Here is a 24,874-nt window from a genome sequence, read left to right as displayed (position 1 = left end):
TGGTCCTTTTATATATATCGATGCTGTTTGTTATCGCCAGCGACGACAAAAATAAATGATCACAGAGAGATTAAAATGCGTCACATTTCCATTCCAATCACTATGAGTAATCTATTAAATTTCAAAAGTTGTTTTGTCCAGAACGAAATACGATTCTGTTGATATAGATCATCTTCAAGATACGGTACTTTCAGACTGTTTCGTTCATTCATTTATTTGTATGAGACTTTTTTTTAACGTGGATGGCATTTATTGACGTGAATGGCATTTCAAATGGTCTTCAAGATGATCTATTTCAATTCTCCGTTGCACCAAGTTTTTACGCAAAAAGCAATGCTTTTTCATTTGCTGCCTTTTAGCTTTAGTCTTTCGCATTTTTCGGTGTATTAAATTTGTTATTAGATAACGTCAGATTTTTTTCCGCTATATGACGGTAACACTGACGCTAAACGCTAAAAGTATGAATCGTAGACTGTCAACTTAAAAGAAATTAAAATTTGACTTGACGGATTTTGACCAAACATAGTGTGCAGTGCATGGTCTCAAGACACAAAGTAATAAGTTTGTCGTTCGGACTGATATCTGCCATGGGGTAAAACTTTAGTACTTCAAAAGATGACATACAAAGTTTAGTTTATCGAGCCTTCTAAATTTCCATTCGTGCAACAATATTTTCCCAAGTATTATATTCTAACTTTTTCACAGTCCCGCGAATACCATGTTCCATCCAAAATGATTCTTAATTGATACAGATGCGTAGTGCTATGCTTTTCCCAAGTTTTCTCAATTATGAAAACCGTTTACGGTTCATTGTTTTCAGAGTATAAGTTTTCTGAGTTTGTAAACAATATGCAACCACGTATGGTGGGTACATTTAAGTTCATTAATAAGAACAACATATTAACTTTGTCATATACTCATTCTGGCATAATATGCAGTTTTTGCCGAAATGCTTCCACACTTTGAGTGGAAGCGACTGTAAATTAATAAGAAGACTTAGCAGAATTACATTTTATACATATTTGCATTGTCTGGCACGAAAACATAACAATTTATAAATGAATGAAAGTTAATAAAAGTTAAGGCGAAATGGTCTAAAGTTTCTCAATTTCTCATAAAACAAGATGTAGAACATTCAGTGAGTGTGTGTATGGAAGTGGCTCGGAATATACATGTATTATTATATGTTTCATGTTAAAATATAATTAAACGCAATATATTTTCTGCTTAAAATGTCGTTAGCAGATTAGAAATGCTGTTTTAATTAAGTTAATGTTAGCTTTATCTGTGAACATAGCGTAAAGTCAATCTTACTTACGGTAAGGAGCCACAATATTAGTTTTTTTGTTTTGTTTTGTAACTAAGTTTAGATAAAAATTATTCATCAAAATAGGATAAAAAACATTTGCATCAAGAAACGGTAATTAATTAGTCAAATTTTTATAAGTAATTTACTTCTACATTTCTTCACTTCATTGAAACATGGATTTACATATATATAGGGTTTTGATGGACTTCTTGTTGTGAAGTTCGTGTGTAACTTAAAAAGATGAAAAGTCGTGTTGAGGTGTGATATTTGTTAATCGGCAAGGCCAAATGGGACGCCGGGATAAAAACGAATTCACGCTAAATTACGATTATTGACCTCGGCTTCGACTCGGATCAACAAAATTCACACGTAAACTCTAGTCCCTAGTTTGTATATTCCTATATATTATTACACCGAGTGGAAACAAAAGAAAATCGTAGAAAGAGAATTTCGTATTTTGTTTGTGTGTGAAAATTTTAAAAACTACTTTTGAGCGAGATATTAACTATTTGCTTTGTTTCCGCGAACAAAAAAAAGAAGTAATATTTTAGAGATTTTTTTTTGTGGTCGGCTCGAGCTGTGCACTTGTAATAGTTATTTACGTATCTTTAGTGGATGGTTTTCACTTCGCTCAGGCTACAATTCGCGAAATTGCCTAAAATAAACCGTCCACAACAGATGCCTAAGAGTATAGTTATAGTATAGAACTTTTCATGCTCTAAATTCATGAAAAAAACTATTTTCACGCAGCCCGAAAAATTCAAATCTTTTGCGCCATTTTGTGTAAGTACATTACGCGTGTGGAAATTCACGCTATCCGCGGTATCCTGGATACCTGGAAGTTTTCAGAAAAATTCTTTAGATACCGGGAAATCGAAAAAATCGGGAAAAATATGTGGCGAAAGATCAAATTTACGATTTTAGATACCGGGAAATTTGACTCGGATACAGGGAAGAAAACAAAATTTCCACACGCGAGTACATACTAACTACCGATGGTTCGGGCGCTCAGAAGGTTAGACAAAATACTAAACATCAATTAGCCCAAAACAAAAATTATTTGCGTTTGCAAAACTTTCGCGCACAATAAAAATCCACATAACGCTCACTACAATCCAATGGTTCCAAGGTCATTTCGAAATGTCAAATTTTATCCACAGTAGGCATGGGAGGCGTTCAAAATTATCGATATTATCAATCGAAAGAAATTACTGATATTCGATTAATCATCTCATTATCGATAATTTGATACTTATCGATAATAATCAAAATATCGAAATTCGATAATTACGAGGGGTGACTCACTTCTAGATTAAATGGATTAAATGGTATTAAATGGATTTAATGGATTTAATGGATTTAATGGATTAAATGGATTTAATGGATTAAATGGATTTAATGGATTAAATGGATTTAATAGATTAAATGGAATAAAAATTGGATTAAATGGATTAAATAGGAAAAAACTTAATTTTACCAAATACTTTAAAAGTCTTAAAAATGGTTGATTTTGATTGAACGACGTACTACAACTCATACTACAACGTTAAAAAGCGTACAATTCCACTTTTAGAAGTTTTTGGTGTAAAGTCGAATAAATGGATTAAATACCATTTTTACCAAAAAAAATTTTTCTATACCTCACGAGTACTTAAACGCCCTGGAGATCGTACAGATCTTATTTTCGTAATTAGTTTAAAAAATTTTTAGGTGGGTAGCCTAATTATTTCGGTGAAACTAAATTTTTTTTTTGGATTAAATGGATTAAATGGATTTAATGGATTAAATGGAAGTGAGTCACCCCTCGGATAATTATCAAAAAATCGATAATTCGATAATTATTAAATTTTTCTTATTTGTATGGTCGTAATGATCGAAAATGACAACTTCGCGCACTGTTGCGTACTATATGCATTAAATATTTAAATGGAATTCCTGATAGAATTACAATTTCAAGTATTTTTTATTGACTTATCGAAGTATCGATATTTTGATAATTATCAAAATTTCAATAATTATCAATTATCGATATTTTTTGATTAATTTTCGATATAAAAAATTATCGATTATCGATAATCGATAATTCATAATTATCGATAATCAAAATCAATATCGCCCATGCCTAATCCACAGAAGGCAACTTAACCTCAACTTTCAGGTTGACGAAAATTTTAACTAAAAATTTACAAAGAAATTCGTTGACGTTTAGGTTCTGTTTATCTCTGTGGATTGTCGGTGTTCTTGTTCTCAAAGTTCGGGTTTATAGTTATTTGAAACAAACAAACCTATCGGTCAACTTTTGCCTGGTAGAGAGCGTTTGCCCCACTAATAACACATTAGATTGACTGTGTTTGTAGTTAGTTATTACCATAGAGTTACACTCGAGAGATGGCATGGTGGCGCTGTCATTTTTAAACATGTCTGGGTGTCTATGTAATTTTTGGATGCCGATTAGCATCAGCGCCACCATCCCACCTCTCGAGTGTAACTCTATGGTTATGACTGTCGCTACCGGTATAAGTTGCTATCGGAAATAGTTTTCTTGATATTGTTCCACACAAAAACCGAAACTACAATAAATAATTAAACTTTCGTCACCTTATATTATTGTACATTGTCAACGCGACAGTGCGTTGACATTGTATATCATCAGTATGTTGAAAGCATGCCTAATTGAAAACAAATAGCTAAATTACTGGCATCAACGTATCAACATTCGAATCATACTTTAACGTTGGCGTATCTTACCTGTAGACAAGCATAGGTTAGGTATATACCATGAGGCCAGTCATCAAATCTATAACTTTGTTTGATCTACATAATTTTCGACAGACTGAAATCGCAATCTTTGATGCCATTTATATTCCCAGCGAATTAAACTTCGTCGAAAATATCGAGAAAATAACTATTGTGTCACCCTGCTTGACATTGAAATCGGAATGAATTCTCTCTGTTTTGCTTTTACAACATTACTCACTGCATTCATTCCACTATATTCCTCTCTCTCAATTTTAACCGGCAAAAATTTGCTCTCTCTCAACATTACACAATGCTGCCACAATGCAAGCGTAAATAAATTCACGACTCAATCGACATTCGGTTAACGTTTTTAGTTGTTCGCGTGCTTCAGTCGGGTTCGTACGTCTAATTCAGTGTGCTCCCGCGTTTCGTCAATGAATGAAAGCAATATTTTCCTTCTTTTTTGTTTTAAACAATTTTTTGTTTGGTGACTTGTGTACATTGTACAACAAAAAAATTTAATTCAACAAAATTTCAAAACGTGAATTAAAGAAGAAGAAAATTATTCGTAAAATCCGTTGAATGAGAAATGGGTGTTGCGGTTCGTGTTTAATTTTATGTGAATGAAAATTGATGCCATAAAATGTGCTAAGTGTTTACAATCCAAAAAAAAAAATAAATAAATCTGTGCTTCAATGAAAAAATTCGAAAAAGAAATGCAATAAAAGTGCAATATAATCATAAAAAGGTTCCAGGGCTCGCAGCATTAAAATACACAATTTTTTTTTCTTTGATTTATTCACATCTTAAAGGATACACTTCCATACAAAATTTTATTGGATACATTTTTCCGCATCGCAGCTGTTTTCCTCTTCATAACCATCGAGGGAACGAGATTTTTTTTCTTTCATTTTCGGTTTGCTTGTTGAAATGCAAACCGCCACACCGACTCATAAATTCTGGTTTTAGCAGATTATTTATCTTTTGGATTTTATGTTCGTTGTTACAATAAAGGTAAGATTTTCCGAAAAAAAGTGTGTAAAGTGTGTTGGTACTAAAATATGAGAATCATTCAATCATCCCGCGCGCCTCTTTTATACATTCGTCGAAAAAAATAATATTTAAGAATGAAAATGAAGAAAACGTTTTACGACAAGTGTGTCTCGTTTACTTAAAGAAACCAATGAACGAAACAACGAAGTTGTTGTTATTTTATCCAGTGAACACTTTGCAGTAAATAAGCCAGACTTAAATTGAAACCTCAAACTTCCAATTCACATGCAACTTAAACTACAATCTCTTTCGTTTAAATCGGTTTAAACTGAACCCAGCATTTGATAATTAATTTCCTTGCATTTGTATTTGTTTTTCTTCACTCGTATCGATCAATGGAACCATCGTCAAAGTAAACAAAATTTTAATTGAACATACCACAGTAAATCAACTTCGATCGTCGAGTAAGGCAGCCAAGTCTTTTGAACTTTAAAGATTTTTTTTCTCGTTAAACCACTTAATATGGTGGTATTCTCTGTAGGAATATTTACACTCATATTCGTATACTATCTATGCCGTATAAAGCCGTGTAGGAACAGATGAAAAAAGTATATTTTGTTATTATACATAATGCCCGTCGTCGTCGCATATATATATATGCACTGCACCCGTATAGACTGCATAACATACCTTTCAATGTGTAAAAGTGTTTGAGACTACAAAACAAAGTAAACTTTCCTCCTTGCATTTATGTATGTAGATAGATGCGACGCGACTGTTGAGTGTAATCTAACACAAACACATATTATTAATCGTAAGTTGTTGGAAATAAAAAAAACAAACCATGAAAGTTGAGGTAACTAACCATACCATACCATACCATAACCATACACACATGAAGAAGTAAAAAAAAAGAATGAAGAGAAGAAGAAAAAAACCAGAAAATTCTTTAAAGCCGTATGCTGTGAATGCCGAGTCTGTCGATTATTATTTCTTTGATGTTAGTTGGGTTATGCCTTACGTATATTGTATGCATATGTATATGTATACATATATATGCGTATGGAGTTCATGCGACTGGTACAGCCAAAGTAGATGAAAATACATATATATAATGAATAAGAATGGCCCAGCTGTTGCTGTATCTTCTTTCCCATTTGATGGCAAGGGATTTTGAATAATTTTACCTGTTCCCGTCGAAACATCACAAAGTTATATTGAGGTTAAATGATGATGTGAATTGGTGTGCTGTCGGGGTATAATATTGACGAGATGTCTTTTTGCATATTTTATTTCTGATGAGCGAGAATGTAAGTTGTTTTTCGCCATTTCGACAGACTTTAATCTCGTCTAATGATACGAAAAGTATAATGGTTTACGTTAACTGGGATAAATAATGCACAACTTCCTGGCTGTTTTCTTCATCAAAGAACAGTAGCTTCTATTGTTTTGCATATCAATTTTCCCTCGTGGAAAACTAAATTTGTTGAGGGTAGAATGTTGACGAACTTCAACAATCAATCATTTGCAAAGTTTAACAATTCAAAATTAATCGCTAAAATCACTCAATTGTAGATAGAATTGCATTAGTAGGCACTCAAAATCTTGCACTAAAATTTGGCAGGCCAATTTTCAATCTCTTTCTACTCAAACTGTTGTATTTGTAGCACAACCATGTCTCAAAAGAAACGACCATTACCGACATCATCTTCAAGTCATAAAGAATCTAATGACCAGCGCTCAGTCGTTGAAAGTCAAGCTGGAACTTCACGGAGTAAAAGTAAGACTAAGTCGGACGAGAAAAATGTAGTGGTAGCACCCGATGGGTCCATATTCGTCAAAACCTTAGTCCAAATAGATCGTAAGTTTGTGCTCTCAGTATTTGTCTGTAAAATCTGATCGAAATACCGCTAATATATTCAACAGCTGACAGTGATCTATTCATGAAAGTGGCCCAGAGCGCTTATGCAGACCATGAACGAAGTTTAGTTCAGTGTGTAAAATGTAACCGGAAATTCTTTCCCGATCGAATACAGAAACATCAGAGCAATTGCGCTGCTGAAAAATGGCTATCGCCACAGCTTCTCCATTCTCAACAGTCTCATCAAAAGAAATAAAATTTCTAATATAAAGCCGTCATAAACGACCTGTACTAACCCATTAACTATTGAAATCTAAATTCCAATAAAAATTCAAATTTCGAATTTTTTTGTAGTTTTGTTGGTTCTGAAACGAAAGACGTTACTGGGCTGGATCACTGCATACCTAAGTATTAGCCACGAGTTTTGTTTAAATTCTCCGACGAGACTGGAATTCCATCGATTATTAACCATTTTAATGCAACAAAATCTATACTTATCTTCGAAGTGTTCATGTACTTTGCACCATATGCAACGCACGCACGATTTTTTTGTGTATAGATAAAATGTGTTATCGCATACAGTAGAAAAGTAATCTGAATTAAGTTCACACTATCTGGTATGATTGAAAGTGTATTCCGATTCAATCCGTTGTATCAGTACAACCATTTCTATTTCTATCGGAATTAGTCGGGAACATTCATTGTTTTCACTTTTTATATTACTGCTGTAGTAACGATTTTATGGTTGGTATTCCACACATTAAAATAATGGAAAGATAATAAATCAACTATTAAAAAAATGAAATGATCTACCACATATCAACACAGAGTCATTTTAAAAATTGTATCAATTGTCAGCGGAATTCAATAAATGAAGGGATAGGGTTTGAGTTTTAAAAAGTAAAATAACTGAAGTTACATTGGACAGATATTTGTAAATATCGTTTTGTCAAAGGATTTTCAAAAAGAAAATCCTCCCAGGATTTTCAAAGAATTCGTCCTGAATGGATTTGCTACGGACTATTTCCACGTTTCAAGGATTTTCTCCTTTTTCTTTGAATTTCTTGGTCCTTTTTAAAGGATTTTCTGCGATTCTGTGGATTGTCTTGCGGATTTTTATGAAGTTGAGGATTGTTAAGGATTTTCTATGAATATATGCCCCGCGAGCAAGACGTGAGCAATGAAATCTCAGTCTCAACAGTAGAAACCATACTTGAAACGAAAGAAGTAACAGATTTCATTTAGCTTTTCGTACACCATTTAGCTCTATGTTTACGTGAATAGATTAACTCATTATTCGAAATGTCAGAAATCATCCACGGAGAAACTAACCTGAAAATATATTCAGCGGGAATGAGCAGGCGCTATCTTCTAATTTGTAGATAAACCCATATATTTAAGTGGTTTTCAGTTTTCTTGTAAAATATTGAACAGAAGCACTTGCGCCATTCTAGAAATAATTATAATTTCACCTTTTATACATTGGAAGTCGATGAAATTTAATGTTTTTCTCGTTCCGAAAAAGAAACAAATTTGAACGGCTGCTCATGCTAAATGATTTCGATTATTGAGTTGAGGTTAGGGGTCTTTCGTTCTTTGTGGGAGATCACCATTTTGTGTCACTGTTTGCATGACAGTTAGTCAAACAATTGAAACTCTGTCTGTTTTCTATTATTTGAACCAACTATCACATATGTAAGCGGAGAACAAGACAGCGTATGTGCGCTGCCAGCCTTACAACTTTTTTTTATGAAAAAGCTTCAATGTTGAAATTCTATTGTTGTGGCCATAAAATAATTCCATCATAAAACTGTCTGGATTGTTGAATCAATTGCAGTAACTATCAGGAAATAAGTCGATTGTACCATATACGCCTTTGTCTGTTTCAATGTGCAATACAACAATAACTTCCAATTTATAAAAAAAAGTCGATCTAAAATGCATTTACAGAATCCTTTCTGATAAGAATAATGAGGATAAGAAACGACTAACAATTACATTTTGCAAAAGTAGAGCTAAGAAGAAAACATCTTCAACATTTCCGTTGAATAGTTGAACTGACGATGAAATTGATCGGTTTTAAATTAACGAAGATTGAACGTACTATTCGAGTATACCACTCTTATAAATATGAAAACCGATTTTGTGTAATATAGTTGTGAACTGTAGTTACACGTTCTAAAGTTTCATTGTAATTTTTTGCACATCTCCTCCTTGCCGTGTTGTAATAGTTTGTTATGTCCCTGTTTGTAAATATTTGTTTAGGCAAGTTTGAGGTTTTCGAAACGAGCCGAAGGCGAGGGGAGTAATCACACGTATACCTAAACAAGCATTTACAAGCAGTAACGTAATTACATGTTTGTGAACGGTAAGTGCATTTTTCCTGTCACAAGCAGTGATGTAATGTGCACTTTACCGTGCATAAGCATGTAATGGATTTTGTATAGCTCGCGTGTAAAGGTGTGTACACAACTCGGAATAAAAATAAGTTACAGAACAACAGAACTCGGCTTCGCCTCGGATCAACAAAATTAGGATGAGGGATTCTTTTGAATTTCGACTGACCGAAATCGGCGCTATTTCTTCCGGTTCTTGCCGTTAAACTACTAAGTATGGGCATCGCTGTAAAGCTGAGGTTCTCCACATTCATAATAAATAATAATTTGATCATATAATTGCATTAGTGAGGTCACAGCCTTCGCCAAAGTTCACAGACGTTCCCTTGATTCTGAGAAATTTTCCATAGGTCATTTTTTCGGCCGTTTATCATACAAATTTGTGAAATTATATTTTCCCCGGGAGTACTCGATCTCAGCTTTCCAACGAACCCACACACGCCTGTGTCCTCGCCACTTTACGGAAATAAAATCCGGACTACGAAACTCCATTTCTCGACTTTTCGAGACTTACCACCAGTCAGGTATGGAAGATCAAAAATATCTGAGGCTGGTTTTGTTGCCTAGGCATATAAAAAAAAGTCCCGGAAAAACAAACGCCGATTTCGGTCAGTCGAAATTCAAAAGAATCGCTCCATGTAAAATCGACTTTCCAACTTTTCATCCCTAGTTACGTAAATAACTTGTAATCCACACATAAATCCTTTTATCTACCTAGGTGAAATAATAGCAGTGAAAAAGTGCTATTATTTCGCCGTCGGTAGATAAAATAGCGTATTCACCTCTGTCCAAATGTTTATTTAGACACTTGGAGTTATAACATTCACCTTCGGCTCATGCAACAGCTCCCCAAGTGTGTAAATAAACATGTGGACAGAGGTGAATAATCTACTATTACGAAGATTGTGTCTGTTTCACTTTTCTCCGACAGATTCTCAATTACAAGAAGAGTGTTTTTGAATGTATTTGTAGATAGTCTTTGCATAAATCACACAAGTCTCAGAAGCTTAAAAATGAAAATGAATTAGGTTCACGATCCCCCGTGCCGGCAAATAACCATACTCGGGGTGCTATGAATACGTTGAACATATCGTTTTCATACATAATAGTAATGAGACTGTCCTGGAATGTCACCTTTTTTATACATAGAAAAACATTTTTCTGTGACCCGAAAATATATCTGTGTCATCGTAATCTTTCTTATCATTTATATATTGCACTTCTTAACTCTGGCATAAATTTACTGCAACCATTATTTTGACACACACAAAAAAATAAATGATACGTGTGGTACTCTATCAACACACAGAGAGCGAGATATAGAGAAGATTCGTGGATCTATGCAATAACAATAATTTATTCCACCATTTCATAAATATAATGCAAAACGTATCACAAGAAAATCTTCATTTTGAACATTACACTTTATTTCCAGTATGAATGTCGGAAATTTAAATTGGATAATAAATTTCGTATAACACTTTTTCCGAACAATTCATGTATATTCTGGTTCAATAAAATGAAATAACATTATCGTCAAATCGTTTATTTTATAATCATACAAAATACCACATGAACGAAGAGAGTTACAAAAAAAAAACCAGCTGAAGACGTTGGCCCCGTACGAATCTGTGTGCCTAGTGTGTACGTCCGAAAGTACAAAATCTAGCCCTCTGCCGTAGAATCTTTAATCCTTTTCATCCTGTAAATTCCGCATCTGTCTCTTCTTTTGTATCACATTGTTTTTGATGCAAAATCTTCTACTTCATTTGTTTAAGCATACAATTTGCTATGTATGAGAATAATTTCCAGAGATCATTGTTTTCTTCTTCTTCATCGTCGACGCTAACAGATGACTAGTCGTTCAAATTACATCTACACAAATAACATTCAGAGCCACTCAATTAAAACAACTTTATTACATAAGACGCAAACCACTCAAACTCAATAATAAACCGGAACAAAAGTTTGATGCTGTAGAGAGACCCTTGAGTCGCGCTGATTGCATGTAATTTTGCTCGAGTTGCCTATCTTGTTCGCGTCGGCAAAAAGAGGCATCGCCTAACAACCTGAAGACTGCGTTGATTGGATCAAATGACCATTAATAATTGTTTGAAAATAGTTCTAATCGTTGCGGAGCGTGTTCAGTTCAGTACACGTTACAGATAAGGGGACATCCTAAAAGGACGCCCGTAATTCAGTGTTGTCAGACAATGTAATAACTCGAGAAATATACATTTTCGGAAGTCAAATTTATGTTCTACCATTTTATGGGGTGGGTCACACATTTGATACTTGAGAAAATCATATTTATTTAGTTATCAATGATTTAGGACCTGTACGGCAACACTGGATTGCAGACGTCCTTTATAGTTGTCCCCTTAGTGAGAGGCTGAAGATTAGTTGTTGAATCAAATATTCATCATCTGGGGAGCATTGATGGTCTTACTTAGCACTACTTCATGATTCAGTGAGTCGATTTTCGAAAACCTTTTTTTTTCCTCCGATTTGTATTGACTAAGGGTCGGAATAGGTCGGGTTTTCAAGGTCAGGTTTCAGGTTGACCTGACCTGTTCCGAGCCTTAGTATTTACGAGACCATTTGATTTGTTTATTCGATAACCTGGAGGTTTGGTATCTCTAGGCACAGGCAAACGCTTCGCCCTTACTCCCTGCTCGAAAGGCAAAGTACTACATTTGGCACACTAAACCCGTTAGTCCACAGTACTTCACACAGGTTTACCAATGGAAGTATTTTTATTTCCATATTTCGTGCAATATTGTTCATTCAAAGTGGCTAAAGTACAAACGCTGGTTTATATGATGAGCGTTTGTGCTTTTATGAAATGTAGAATTTCAAAATTGGAATTATTCATCAAACAAGCGATCACATTTTCCTCGAATTCCATATTAAATTTCTTGTTGTTGCCGTAGTTATATATAAATAATGCTGCTCGTACTTGTTGTCTTTTTTTCCATGTTATTTTATCTTCACGAGCGCGCTCGTTCATATGTACACGCGTTTAATACCAATAATTTCGAAATGTGTGTTATGTTTTTGTGGAAATGCATGAATGAATAAATGACTACACTTGAGATTAATATAGCGCAGGTATGGTTGTATAAAACGAATATCTTTTTTAACTAAACGTTTACCAAACCTATAAATAATCGACAAAAGTAAATATTTTTATCTAAACAAAACCAATTCGTTTTATCACAGGAAATACATCTTAATATTATTACAATATTTATATTTGGTAGATATATATTCATTTGTGGATACTACATCCATATATATGTACGAATATATCTGCTACGTAATGTTTACTTTATATTATGATGTAGGTATAGGTATATTACATTTGGAGTGCCACCCAGCAATCCAACATTTGTATAAGTATATATAGACGGTACGATCTCGTGTGTACTCGAATTTTTGATATTATAATGGAATATTGATTATATTTCAAATCTGTGTAGCTTACTTTCTATGCTTGTACAAATGCTCGGGAAAATGTAAATATTATACGCACACCAGAAAAAGAGGATGAAAACCCTGAAGACATTCAAAATTAAAAGTGATAGAAGAACATTGACTGGTATTGTAGATTCGGATGTTTGTTTACTTACATATCGTTGTCTTTATAGAAGTGGGGAAATCGCAGGGTGTTCGTCAGTGGTACTTAATTTTCTCAAAATATAAAATTCTACCAACTCTGGGGTAGTATGACAAATTTCAAGCTCGCGCCAATTTAATGTCGAGATTTTTTTTTGTCTACAACTTTTTCTTATTTGTTTAACACAACTGAGCTGATAAGATGTCTGTTTTGAGCGAGGTGTTTGAGTATACTTCTCGGTATGATTCACTATAGTAGATCGAGAGCCTGTGTGTATATCAGTCACTCATTAACAGGCGACTGTTTCAAAACCGTGTCTTCTTTTGAGAATTTGAATTTTGGTTAACTCTGAAGACTCCGAAAAATTCTGAATTTTTTTTCTCCGAATGTTTCGGAAGTTTCAAAATTTGTCAGAATTAAAATTCTCAAAGTAGCCTTGGTTGGAAACATATGCCCAATGGTTACACTACCACATACGAGTAACATTTGCAAGAAAAATTCATGGGACAATATGCGTATGGGAAATCTATGTGCGGAAAATCAGTTTCAAAATCTTTTTTTACCGGGAAATTTTGACTAGGCTAAGGAAGGCTGGAAAGAAAATTTGTATTTTCGTCAATTCCATTTCTCAAATTTACCCTCCATTCGACTTTCCTTCCGCACAAAATAAAAATTCCTAAAACAAACGTCTTCTGTGCAATAAAATATGGCATAGGTTTCCAACTGTAGCCCGATAGCGGTCTGATACGCACACATCCTCTCTGTCTATACGACAAAAGTGTCAGACATTGCCAGACATTCATTGACAAACAAATACCAAATCTGAGAATCTCTTTCATATTTATCTGAACAATCTTGTGAAGACTTGTTTATACCTGTGTATAGACCACCGATTCATCATTTCGAAATTAATCATCCGAATGAAGTCATATCTTTGTTTCAGTATTGCGAAAGTAATCAATTTCTGCGAAAGTTCGTATACAAGTTGACAGGGAATTTGGGTCTCGAAACCGAACACCCTGTTCCTGTCGTATTAAACGAATTTTATGATATTAATATTTCCTGATAAAACACCATTTCGGTGTAACATGTATATAATACGTTCTACCTACAAACCTACTACATAAACGTGTTGTTTTTTTCCTATTTAGATTTAAACTAAGCGCACACATTCCAGCACCAGTAGAGATAAAAGCGATAAGCGAAATTTACCTTTTTATTTTGTATTTTCCACTTTGTTTGAATAGGCATTAACGAATCAATTAAATTTGTTCGAAAAAGTGTAAAAAAAATTGTTTGATAAAATGTTTTTAATCCGATTTTAATTTTGGAAATAGAAATTGGGATATGTAAAGAGTCGTAGAATGATTAATCGAGTTAGGTGTGTGGCGGTTTAAAGTGTTACTCGATTAATAATGCGTCAATAACCTTTTATTACCATCGGCACCTGGCGCACGAAGATAGCATCTAATGAAAAAGTCAAGTTCAATTTTCGGTTGATCCGGTTTCATCTACCAAAATAAATCGGCAAACCCGGTTTTCCGAAACGTGACACATTTACGCATTCATCGGCCCTAATGTCCTTTAGAGATTTGAATTCGAAAACAACAACCAACCAACCAACAAAACAAAAACCGAAACACAAAAATCATCAACTCCTAAATCTAAAACCGGACACAGTAGTTATTTGGTTCGCTTACATGACCCATAAATAGTCTCAATTTATTTTCACATGTCATCCAACAAAATCCCAAATAAATATTTGAATATTCGGTTGTAAATGACTTCGATCTAAACATTGTCATAGTCATCAAATATCTCTGCTGAAATCCCATACAATGGGAATAATAAAGCTCAATGCGAAAACCATTTGAGTATAAATATTTTATTTCGGAAGAATTTTGTATTTTTTTTTGTTCGTCCTTTTCCTCAGAGATATTGGATTCCGTATAGACACACACGCTGGCACCGTTCATATATGTGTATAAATTCTCCGATCTAACTTTTATTTTATCAACCTTTGTGTTTGAGTTGTGGATGATTAAAACTATACATAAGATACGCAAAAAGGGATGTGTGTGTTTATCCCAGCTTTAAATGGATTTACAGCCTAAATATTCGCATTAATCTTTTGCAAGAAATGTGTGTACTGTACATTTTGCAGAACGGAAGGGCAATTACCGAACACACGACAGAACATATGCAGCACAAACATTGTTTTTTGTGAGTGTAAACGCAAACAACTTTTCAGATAATTTAATTACAAAGTTATGTCTTTCGTTAGCAGTGTTTTACCGTCAATACTAAGTGTCACAGCATGTAAACGAACTTTAGTTTGGTTTGTATGTGTCGCAAATTCTGACTCAAAAACTTCATTTTACCCTTCCGCAGAATGGAACGTAATCCACGACCTAATCCGACTTTTATTACAAGGCATTTTGTTTTAAACGCTATTTGATTGCATTGATTATAGCGAAAGTAGCTACACTGTAGTTGCTACAGCCCAGGACCTATTTTTTTGGAATTTTCAGAACTGTTCAGAAGTTAATTGGAATTTTTAGAACTTTTTGGAATTTTCATAGTTTTTCTGAAAAATAAGCCCTGTTACAATCCCGGTTCAAAACACTCAGGGTCTTCGTAAACAAAAATTGGTAGAAGTCAGCGACACTATGCGGTAATTTAGTATGACTCAACAATCGATTTACGAGAAAAAAAAAATTCTCGAATTTTCGTTAATTTCTCTCTCTATCTCTCTCTCTCTCTCTGATTTTTCAAAATTGAGTTTTTCATGAAAATTCTAAAAATTATTTTCTTAAAATTTTTTTTTTTTTTTTTTTTTTATTAAAATCTATTTATTTATTCAAAGCGAAAAAAAAGACTGCTCGCATACGGCGCAGTCAATAAAAAAACGATCTTTTCAATCAACAAATATTACAATAAATAAAAATCATCCGCTCTATTACTTCCTAAAGTTCCAAGAATACATGCCGCATTGCCTCTTTGTATAGCAATAGAAATTTTCTGCAACAGATAATCTTTGGAACGTGGCTCCCCTGATGCTCTCTTCATCAACGATCCCAACTTGTCAATAAATTTCCTTGTTTCTGGACCCATGCAACCTAATGATTCAAAGGCAAGGGGGGTAAATAAATAGTTTTCTTTAAGACGTATATAATGATTATGCTTAAATCTCTCCGCTTTATCTGCAATAGACCCTGCTTTCTTAGAGGATTCACTGATGTATGAAGGAGCCAAAGTATCACGTATTGTTACATCCCATAAAAGTGATTTTCCATGACTCCACGGAACTACTGTCATACCATCAGGTCTTTTACCGTCGTCTCTAGAAATACCAGGTGGTTGCAAAATATTGGGAAATCCTGCAGAGGAAAATGCATGACCAAAAACATTATTGACAGAATCGTGTTTAGCAATAATCCCTATCTTTAATTTGCACGATAAACCATGCAAACCGTCCTTCTTAACCACAGCACCACAATTACACTTGTACTCTTCACACAACTGGGATCCTAAACGAAGACCAACAGCAATTCTCGCTGCATTGTTATCTAATAGTAAACCTAGTTGACTCGATGGGATCTTATTCTGCATGGCAGGACCTATTTTAGGGAACTTAATTTCTAAAATTAGATCTCATCCCAAAGTGGTCAGTTTAGCTCAAAGACATGAAAAACCACTGAAACGACCGAGAAAACACAAGTTGCACTTCTGTGTATTACAGTGCCTATTATTAGAAATTTCGTCGTTCAAAATTCCATAAAATTCCTAATTTCAGCCCTGATACTAGATTTGTCTGGTTTCGGATTATTTACACAACTCAACGCAATAATGAGCGGTGATTGAACAGTACTTCAGGCGTACTTCAAACAAAACGTTCGAAATTCGGCTTGTATTCATTGCGCTCCGGCCACAAAGAATCAACGCAAATCATTTGTTACAAAAATATCGGTGACGCTGTTAAATTTAGCCCTCGCATTTTAACATTAACACCCGATGTATAATAAGTGTTCGTCGCCATAATGTCGATGAATTTTAAAATTGCTGCGTGGTTGATTGGTGTTTGTTTTTGTTTTGATCCGAATCAGTATAAATTAAACTCAAAAATTCCGACAGTTTTCCAAATATTATTTCTGTTGAAAGCAACATCAAATGAATCACAATGGTGGGGGCATTTAAAACCCTTTTCTTATACGTGGCCTATAGTCAGCTGTTGCCACTAAAAACCGCACAATATTGAAAATGTAAAATCTTTTATTCTCAAACAAAAGCTTTTTGTATACAACACCGTATACAACACTGAATGTTCCCATCACAAGAGCATATTAGAGAGGTCTCTTTAACTGATGTGGGCAACCTTTGAATATTTGCCTTAAAAACACTTCTCATTTTGATTAAGCCATTACTCCAACGACAATATTATTTCAATGTGTTACACACAACCGAAAAACCAACAAAGAGCCCCACATAGTACATGCACCACAAAGAAAGTGTAGTGACATCATGAATCAAATCACTTTTAAAATTGTTGGGATAGGGAGCATACCACCACCCTCATTTCGTATCAAAGATTTTTACGAAAGACAACTATATAAGAGAAGGATGTGTATCCCCTCTGTTCTCTTTATTATATTAAACACATCCATGGCAAATTTCGAATCCTTTTATTTTCTTCCTATACAATAATAATTCACTGTTTCGGATGATTTGTACATGATGGGGTATGGATGTATATATATACATTGAGATCTATAATGTGATATATGAGAATGTTAAACATAAAATAAAATCTCTTCGGAGATTATTTCTGAAGATAAAAGCAATATATTCGTTTTTCCTTCTTCTTCTTCTTTTTTTTCATAAAAGAAAACATCTGTTGTCGCCTCAAAACATTTAGTTGGAAAATCAAAAAATGATTTAAAATAAAGAAAATCTCGAAACGATTGCTCTCTGTGTGAAGAAGAGTTTTACAAACGTTGCACAAAAATGTCTTTATGATGTACAAATGCGAAGAAAGTGAGATGAAAATTTTTGGAATGCTTTGCGTTCGCTGCTATATATGTGAAAGGAATGTATTAAGTCTTACAGCTAATGTGTGTATGTATAAATGCAGAATCTATATGATATACAGCGGCACCACAATTTCCATTGAATTATTGGGGGTGAAAGAAAAAAAAAGAGTCGCTCTCTCTCTGGGCTCAAATGATGAAAAGTATGCAAAGTGTGGCAACATGAAATTTCAACGTTTTGCTGAAAAATACATTTCTGTTCGTTGGTTTTTTTTTCTCTTACGCTTTTTTTTCGTTATTTGCTGGTACATTCAATGCGAAATTCGAAGTTTACGAAGAAGCAATCAAATAAATAAAAACGAAAGGAAGGAAAAAAGGAATAAAGTTTTTCGGTATTATGGCTTTATTGTGTTTACAGCCCAGAAACAAGGGTCGAAATTGTTTGCGTGTTTTTTATTGAGGAGAGTGTGGTAGAGACGAAAAGATTATTTATAACTCAGAACTTATTTATTTATTTGGAATTTAGAGCTTTATTTACTTAAAAACTTGTTTGACAAATAAGAGAATCTTCTCCTTCGTTTTCTCTGCGTTTTTTTTGTTGTTGTTGTATTTATCGCACACAATTTAATGTTTGGTGAAATTACAGACAAATCTCCCTGGGTATATATCTATCAATTTCACGTTAACTTTGTAAGATTTAACTTTGTGTGTAGCATTATGATGACATCATATTTAAGAATATTCTTCCAAGCGAATAATTTTTTTCTTCATTCTTTTACGTGTATTTTACGTTGACTTAAAACATCTTTTGTTTTGTTGCGTATTGTTTGGCAGTAGAATAGATTTTAGATTTATATACCTCACTCTCCAGGTTAAATCTCCGATCAATTCAAACTGAATAACATAGGTAAAGATGGCACATGTTACATGAAATCGGATATTTTTTTGGCTGGCTCTTACAAGTTTTTAAGACGATCTGAAAAGTCAAGAATGTTGTGAGCAATTATGTTCGAAAGAAAACATCGATTAAATTCAGCGGAAAATTGCTACAAAAATATTTCTGGAATACAAAACGAATCACCGAACAACATTTTGAATTGTCTTCCGCCCCTGGTACGGTCAAGATTTACTTGCACATATGCCATCAAAAAGACTATTTCAGTGAAATAATTTCTCAACGTTGGATTTTCTTCGGCACGAATAGCATATTAAATAACACTAAAAGTATTTATGCCCGAAGCGGGGGTCGAACATCTTATATAATTCTAGATGGCCACTGGGACACATACTCTATTTTGTTCATTTCGATGCTATTTACAGTCCTTTATCGACAGATGGATAAAACAAAATTGTCTGGAAATAACTTCAGATATAAATGTTCTATGGAATTTTTAAAATATTGAGACCGGGATATGGGATAGGTCTGTCCCATCCCGAAAAAAAAACAGTTTTGATATTTTAGGTAATCATAGGCCCTATGATTGGGAATTTTATTAACTGAAATTACTAAAAATTGTCGACGTATTTCTGAATCGATGCACTTAATTATGTTTTCTTTGTACTAAATTTAAATGGATATCGCGGGCTTTATACCAAATCTAGTACTTCGAAATCTAAGAAACATAACTTATTATGGTTGTAACCAAGGGGTTTCGCACTTCTGGACGAATGGGAATCTAGTGGACTAACTGGACCTAATTGACGTGCGACACATGCGAGATGGATAAATCCCATTGAATCCCGTTTAGTCCAAGACACTTGTCGAGTGGAGTTTGTTTAAAAGAAGTTTCTGACGTAGTTTTGCTATGCGTAATTTCTTAGAACGATGCACAAAATCTGCGACAATGGAATCTCTCGAGCTAAAAGGTAGAATAGCGTGAAACTATTTACAGGCAGATGATATCAACAGCTTAGTAGGAATTTCAACTATTTTACTATTTGTTTAATGAAAGAGCACAAAGTCTTCTCAAGATGGAATTCCATTGTTTTACATCACGTGCATTATATGCTGAAGCAGCAAATATTTGACTGTATATATATCGAACAAAATTATGGCAATTAAAAATATTTTCTTAAATAGCTTACCCATCGTCGTCGTACATATAGCTAAAAGTAAAACACGACAAGCGAAAAATGTGAATAAATTTTGTTATATCACACGCATACATCACAAAGTTCATCCATAAATTACACTGGTAAACCAGTTTCGATTTAAAGTTTTTTTTTTTTTTAATTTGTAAACTTTGTCGGTATAACATAAATGACAAAATATTGTTTTTTCTGCTAGTTTTTTAATTTTGCCATGACGCAATAAAACTCATCAACTGAAAAGCAATTTCGAGCCGAATTCAGTGAATATTCAGAATATTATGATATGAAATTTGCGTGAATGTTAAAAGCGAAATAGCTAGCTAAAACGAAATGACAAATCAAATCAAACGGAATGATAATAAATGCTTTTTAGATTTGCGACTGGTGGAAAAGTCACGTTAGATATTTTTTTTTTCAGCCACCGAGTGTCTTTTCAACTGAACAAAATTTACGCTTCCATCGTTCGTCGAGCGTAATGATGGGACACGGATTTTATTCGGAACAATTAAATAGTGAAAGGAGGAAAAAAAACTAATTTCCCGTTACATTAGCTTTTTCGATGGATAAATGGGCTGAATTATCTGCCTCACTGCATAACGAGACTGCGAGCTTTGTTTGTGTGTGTGTATGGCAAATATACAAAATTAAAGCTTCTCTCGCACAGTGCATGGATGATCCTAAAACCGTTCCGTGCGACAATGATGTCAATTGTTGTGTTGTGTTTGTCTAATTTACGCACGAATAATTTCACTGTTTCAGTTTTCAAACCGCTTTTAAACCAATCAAAGCCTAATTTACAAATCAGATTCGTACGTTCCCTTTTGCAATTGAATTTCGTTTCAATTTCAGCGCTAAATGCTTCGCCAATCGAAAATTTTGAAACTTTCGTTGCTATGCCGTCATGTGCAGTATTAAATACTGAAATCTATGATACGATACGTGCAGTGTAATCATAATGATTTATATTACATTTGTGCATGTAGTGAAGGCAGAGCCCTCACAAAAGAACGAATAATTAAGTTAATTATGAACAGAAATTGACTCGATCTTTCCAAAAATTCAAAATTTTCAAAATCCTTAATGCGATTAATAACCATCGTTCAGGGAGATTTGCAAGACCCAGGCACACAACTCTATGGCTTGCTAGTGAGCTACTAGATTTTTAAACTCTGTATTGTTAAATCTGTATATGAGGGATTCCCTTCAAAAACCAACTACCGTAATCGTTTCGTAATAGGATCTTATGTGGCTTCGAAGCATCGAAGCATTCGATGAAATATGAGCACTTTAAAACTTCAAATTCTCATTGTTTATCTTAGATGCTTCCAAGTCCCCGGAAGATCCTCTTGGTCCTGAAATTAAGTGAAATTGCCATTCTAATGACATCCCATACGACCTTGTACATGTCGTGTACCTGGAGAAATTTCCAAATGAAAAGTGCATGTTTTCAGTCTTTTTCGGTTGAAACCTTTATCTGCTCATATCGCATCGTAGATGCGTCAAAACTCCTATGAAACCCCATTTGCCCCGAAAGTATACATGCAATTACCTATCTAATGACACCCCAGACGACCTTGTATGTTTCGTGTACCTAAAAAAATTTCATTCCGAAAAGTGGGTGTTATCGGTTTTCGATCACCTCACATTAGCCACAGAAGCGTCAAGAATTTTTTTTTGAAGTGGTTTTGACTTGGAAGAATCCCTCATATTGGACATTACACTCCCGACCTTCGATCAGGTTCAGGCGTAAATCAGATTCTAGTCAAATCAAACCTAACCTATTCCGAGCATTTGGCAAGTTACTTTTTAGTAGCGCCTCGACACAGTCTATGGAAATATTTTATCTAGAGAAAATATGAACGTAAATGACAAACTAAAACGTAAATGGTTCATGCTAGAATATTCGTGTCAGTGTACAATTTGTAGTTGTGATGCAACTCCACAAAATTTGTATCAAGCTCAAGGTTAAAACCAATTCAATTGGAAGAGAACTTCGACATTTCACTCTAAAAATGTATTTATTTATTTTGTGCCAAGGTGACGACCCGGCGCGACAGACAAATTGTAGCTTATTCCAACTATTATAACCATACAACACATATCAATAATGGAATATATCAAGGATATTTTTGTCGCTAAAACGAATATTTGATTTAAAAAAAAAAAGTTTCAACATCACTAAAATCTACAATTTCGTTGATTTACAAATTGTGAATTAAAACGAGTTAAAAGTAGAATTTCTCTATTAAGTACCTTAAAATTGAATTTCGTTTCGAATTAATGTTCTGCAGACGACGATCCCAGCCGAAAAATTTCTCCACATTTTTTCTTTTCTTTCATAATTGAATTTCTGTTCTATGTTCAAAACGACTGAAATAACATATTTAAGGCTTATTACTCTGGTTTTAAGTACTTTTCATCCAACTTTTTTTCCGTCTTGTTTTTTAAGTGACTGGTGATTACGTTATAAAAATGTAACTTTTTGTTTAAAACGTTAAAGCAGACCCAGACGAAGACGAAGTCATGCGACTCAACTAAAGTTTTCAATTTATTTAATCATAATGTGTATTTTAACTTAATAATTTTTTTTTTGTTCTTCGTATATATATCCGCCACATACAGTTACAGTTCTATATTAGCCTAAGTAAATACCTGAAGGTTGTTTTTACATTTTAAAATTGAAGTTTTAAAATAACAATGCCAGATTCATGTTATTTACAGCATAAAACACAAAGGCTGTAACCTCTTCGTTCAAAATTTCAAGGCAGGGTGTTTCGTGTTGCTTCAGCGAATTAGAGAAATTATCGCCGAAATTAAGATATTAACCAAAATTATAGGCTCTGTTGAAGTGAATACGTCGCATTCAAATGAAATGCTGAATTGTTTTGCTCTTCCGTTGGGTCACCCTCTGAGTGAGAAGTTCGTAAAACGCAAAAAAAAGAAGAAGTAAGAAAACTTGTATTGTTATTTGCTTGAAAACTCTGTTAAAAATGCTTTCTGAAAGAATACAAATGAAAAGTATTAAAAATTGTAATCGATTTGTTCAACTTTTACATTGTATTTGATTTGCATTGTTCGGGATTTTTTTCCTTCTTCTGCAAAATAAACAATTCACCTTTCACAAAAAGCTTTTCCATAAAATTCAAATCGAGCTGACCTATTTCGCGTTAGTGTAGCAGAAGTGAAAATGGTGATGATTTCGGTGGACTTTTAAGAGGCATTTAAAATTTCGAGTGTCGTTCAGAAATTAAGCTCTATTTAAGGGGGAAAAGCTAGGAATCGTACAAAATAGAACACATTCCGGGAAATCATTTTTCGAAATACTTATTAAGAACGAAATTCATTGTTGTGGGATCAGGAAGAAAGTTAAAAGTCTCGGAAAATACAATACGTTCCAGGAAAATTTTTGACTATCAAAATATTTGACAATGAACGTTTAAGAGGATGAAGTCGAACATTACACCGATACACGCTTAACACAATTTACAATTTTGTTAGCAAGAAATTCATGTGTTCGAGTATTTTTTTAAGTTCCAACAATTCTTAGCTTCCATCAATAAATTGCACACCAGTTGTCTCGCTCTATGCGTGCTTGTAGAAACAGTAAGACCAAAAGTCAATGCGAACCGTATCGACATATCACTATGGTAGAACGTGTGGAACGAAGAAAAACAAGAATTCGCATAATTATTTAAGTATAGTTAAATATTCGAGACTTCATGCTTCTTAGTTCATTCGGCTATATAATTAGCTTACCAATGCTAAGTTTCAACAATCGTTCACCAATTTTATTGAAGGCGTTCATGTCTTGATATCAATTTGAGTGGATATTCAACATCAACTTGAACGAAGGATCTCCCATTGTTCACACATTTCATATTTTTTTCAAGTTCTCCTTCTACAGTGTAGGGTGGGTCGTATTTTCATTTTGTTTTTGTTTTAAAAGGCCTGGCCCCAGGCTGTACTCAGAATTGACCAAGGAATCCGAAACAGCAAAAAAAAAAATAATTAAAAATTCATTTTTTCCTTGCCTCTAGACTGATTTTTGATTTTTGGGGTAGTAGCATGAAATTGCACACAATGTTGACAGATATCTCGGGCAGTTGGGAACAGAAGACATTGCTGCTAACTGTAGTGAATATCTGAGGAGTCCAGCTATGAAATACCATAAGAACGTTGTTGTTCTTCAGCTTCACTCGGGCAGGGTAACTCTGTCAGTGTTCCCGAGTAAGACTTTTCGACAAAAAATTTCAACTTTATTTGCAAATAAAATCGGCAAATCACGACATAATGCATCGTGTGAGGTATGTCTGAACAGGTAATCTCATAGAGAATCCATTGCAGAGAAGTTTTTTGATAACAAGTTGAAAAAACTCATAGGAGCTTTGTTTTTGAAGCCAAAAGTTAGCAATTTTTTGGTAGAATGAAAAAGTCAAATGAACTCCTCAGCTATTCACTACAGTTAGAAGCAATGTCTTCTGTTCCCAACTGCCCGAGATATCTGTCAACATTGTGTGCAATTTCATGCTACTACCCCAAAAATCAAAAATCAGCCTAGCAAGAAAAAAATGAATAAAAAAAAAAAAATTTTTGCTGTTTCGGATTCCTTGGTCAATTCTGAGTACAGCCTGGGGCCAGACCTTTTAAAATAGAAACAAAATGAAAATACGACCCACTCTAACAGTGATTCTTGCATTCAGACCATAAATATTATCTCTTATCTACAAGTGTGTAACGTGGACCACAAAATACTAGGCTTCGTGTTGAAGTTACCCAAATTTAATGTCCATAATATGGTTTAGATGATTGTTGTGTCAAAAGTTGTATTTCTTGTCTTGG

The 24,874-nt window shown here is 34.1% G+C and overlaps 1 protein-coding gene across 7 annotated transcripts in view; it reads left to right on the top strand.

Annotated features, from left to right (window-relative positions):
* Positions 1-4,426: 4,426 nt before the first annotated feature.
* The window catches only part of LOC119070958 (fat-like cadherin-related tumor suppressor homolog), a 274,427-nt gene continuing 253,979 nt past the window's right edge, over positions 4,427-24,874 (top strand). For all 7 annotated transcript variants that reach the window (XM_037175522.1, XM_037175521.1, XM_037175520.1 and 4 more), the window contains exon 1: positions 4,427-5,062. The gene's annotated coding sequence lies outside the window, so the exon portion shown is untranslated. The remainder of the gene's footprint in view (positions 5,063-24,874) is intronic.

The sequence above is a fragment of the Bradysia coprophila genome (genome assembly GCF_014529535.1).
Source record: "Bradysia coprophila strain Holo2 chromosome IV unlocalized genomic scaffold, BU_Bcop_v1 contig_106, whole genome shotgun sequence".
In the NCBI taxonomy this organism is placed as follows: domain Eukaryota; kingdom Metazoa; phylum Arthropoda; class Insecta; order Diptera; family Sciaridae; genus Bradysia; species Bradysia coprophila.
The sequence above is the reverse complement of the archived record's forward strand: the minus strand, read 5'-3'. Positions and strand labels throughout refer to the sequence as shown.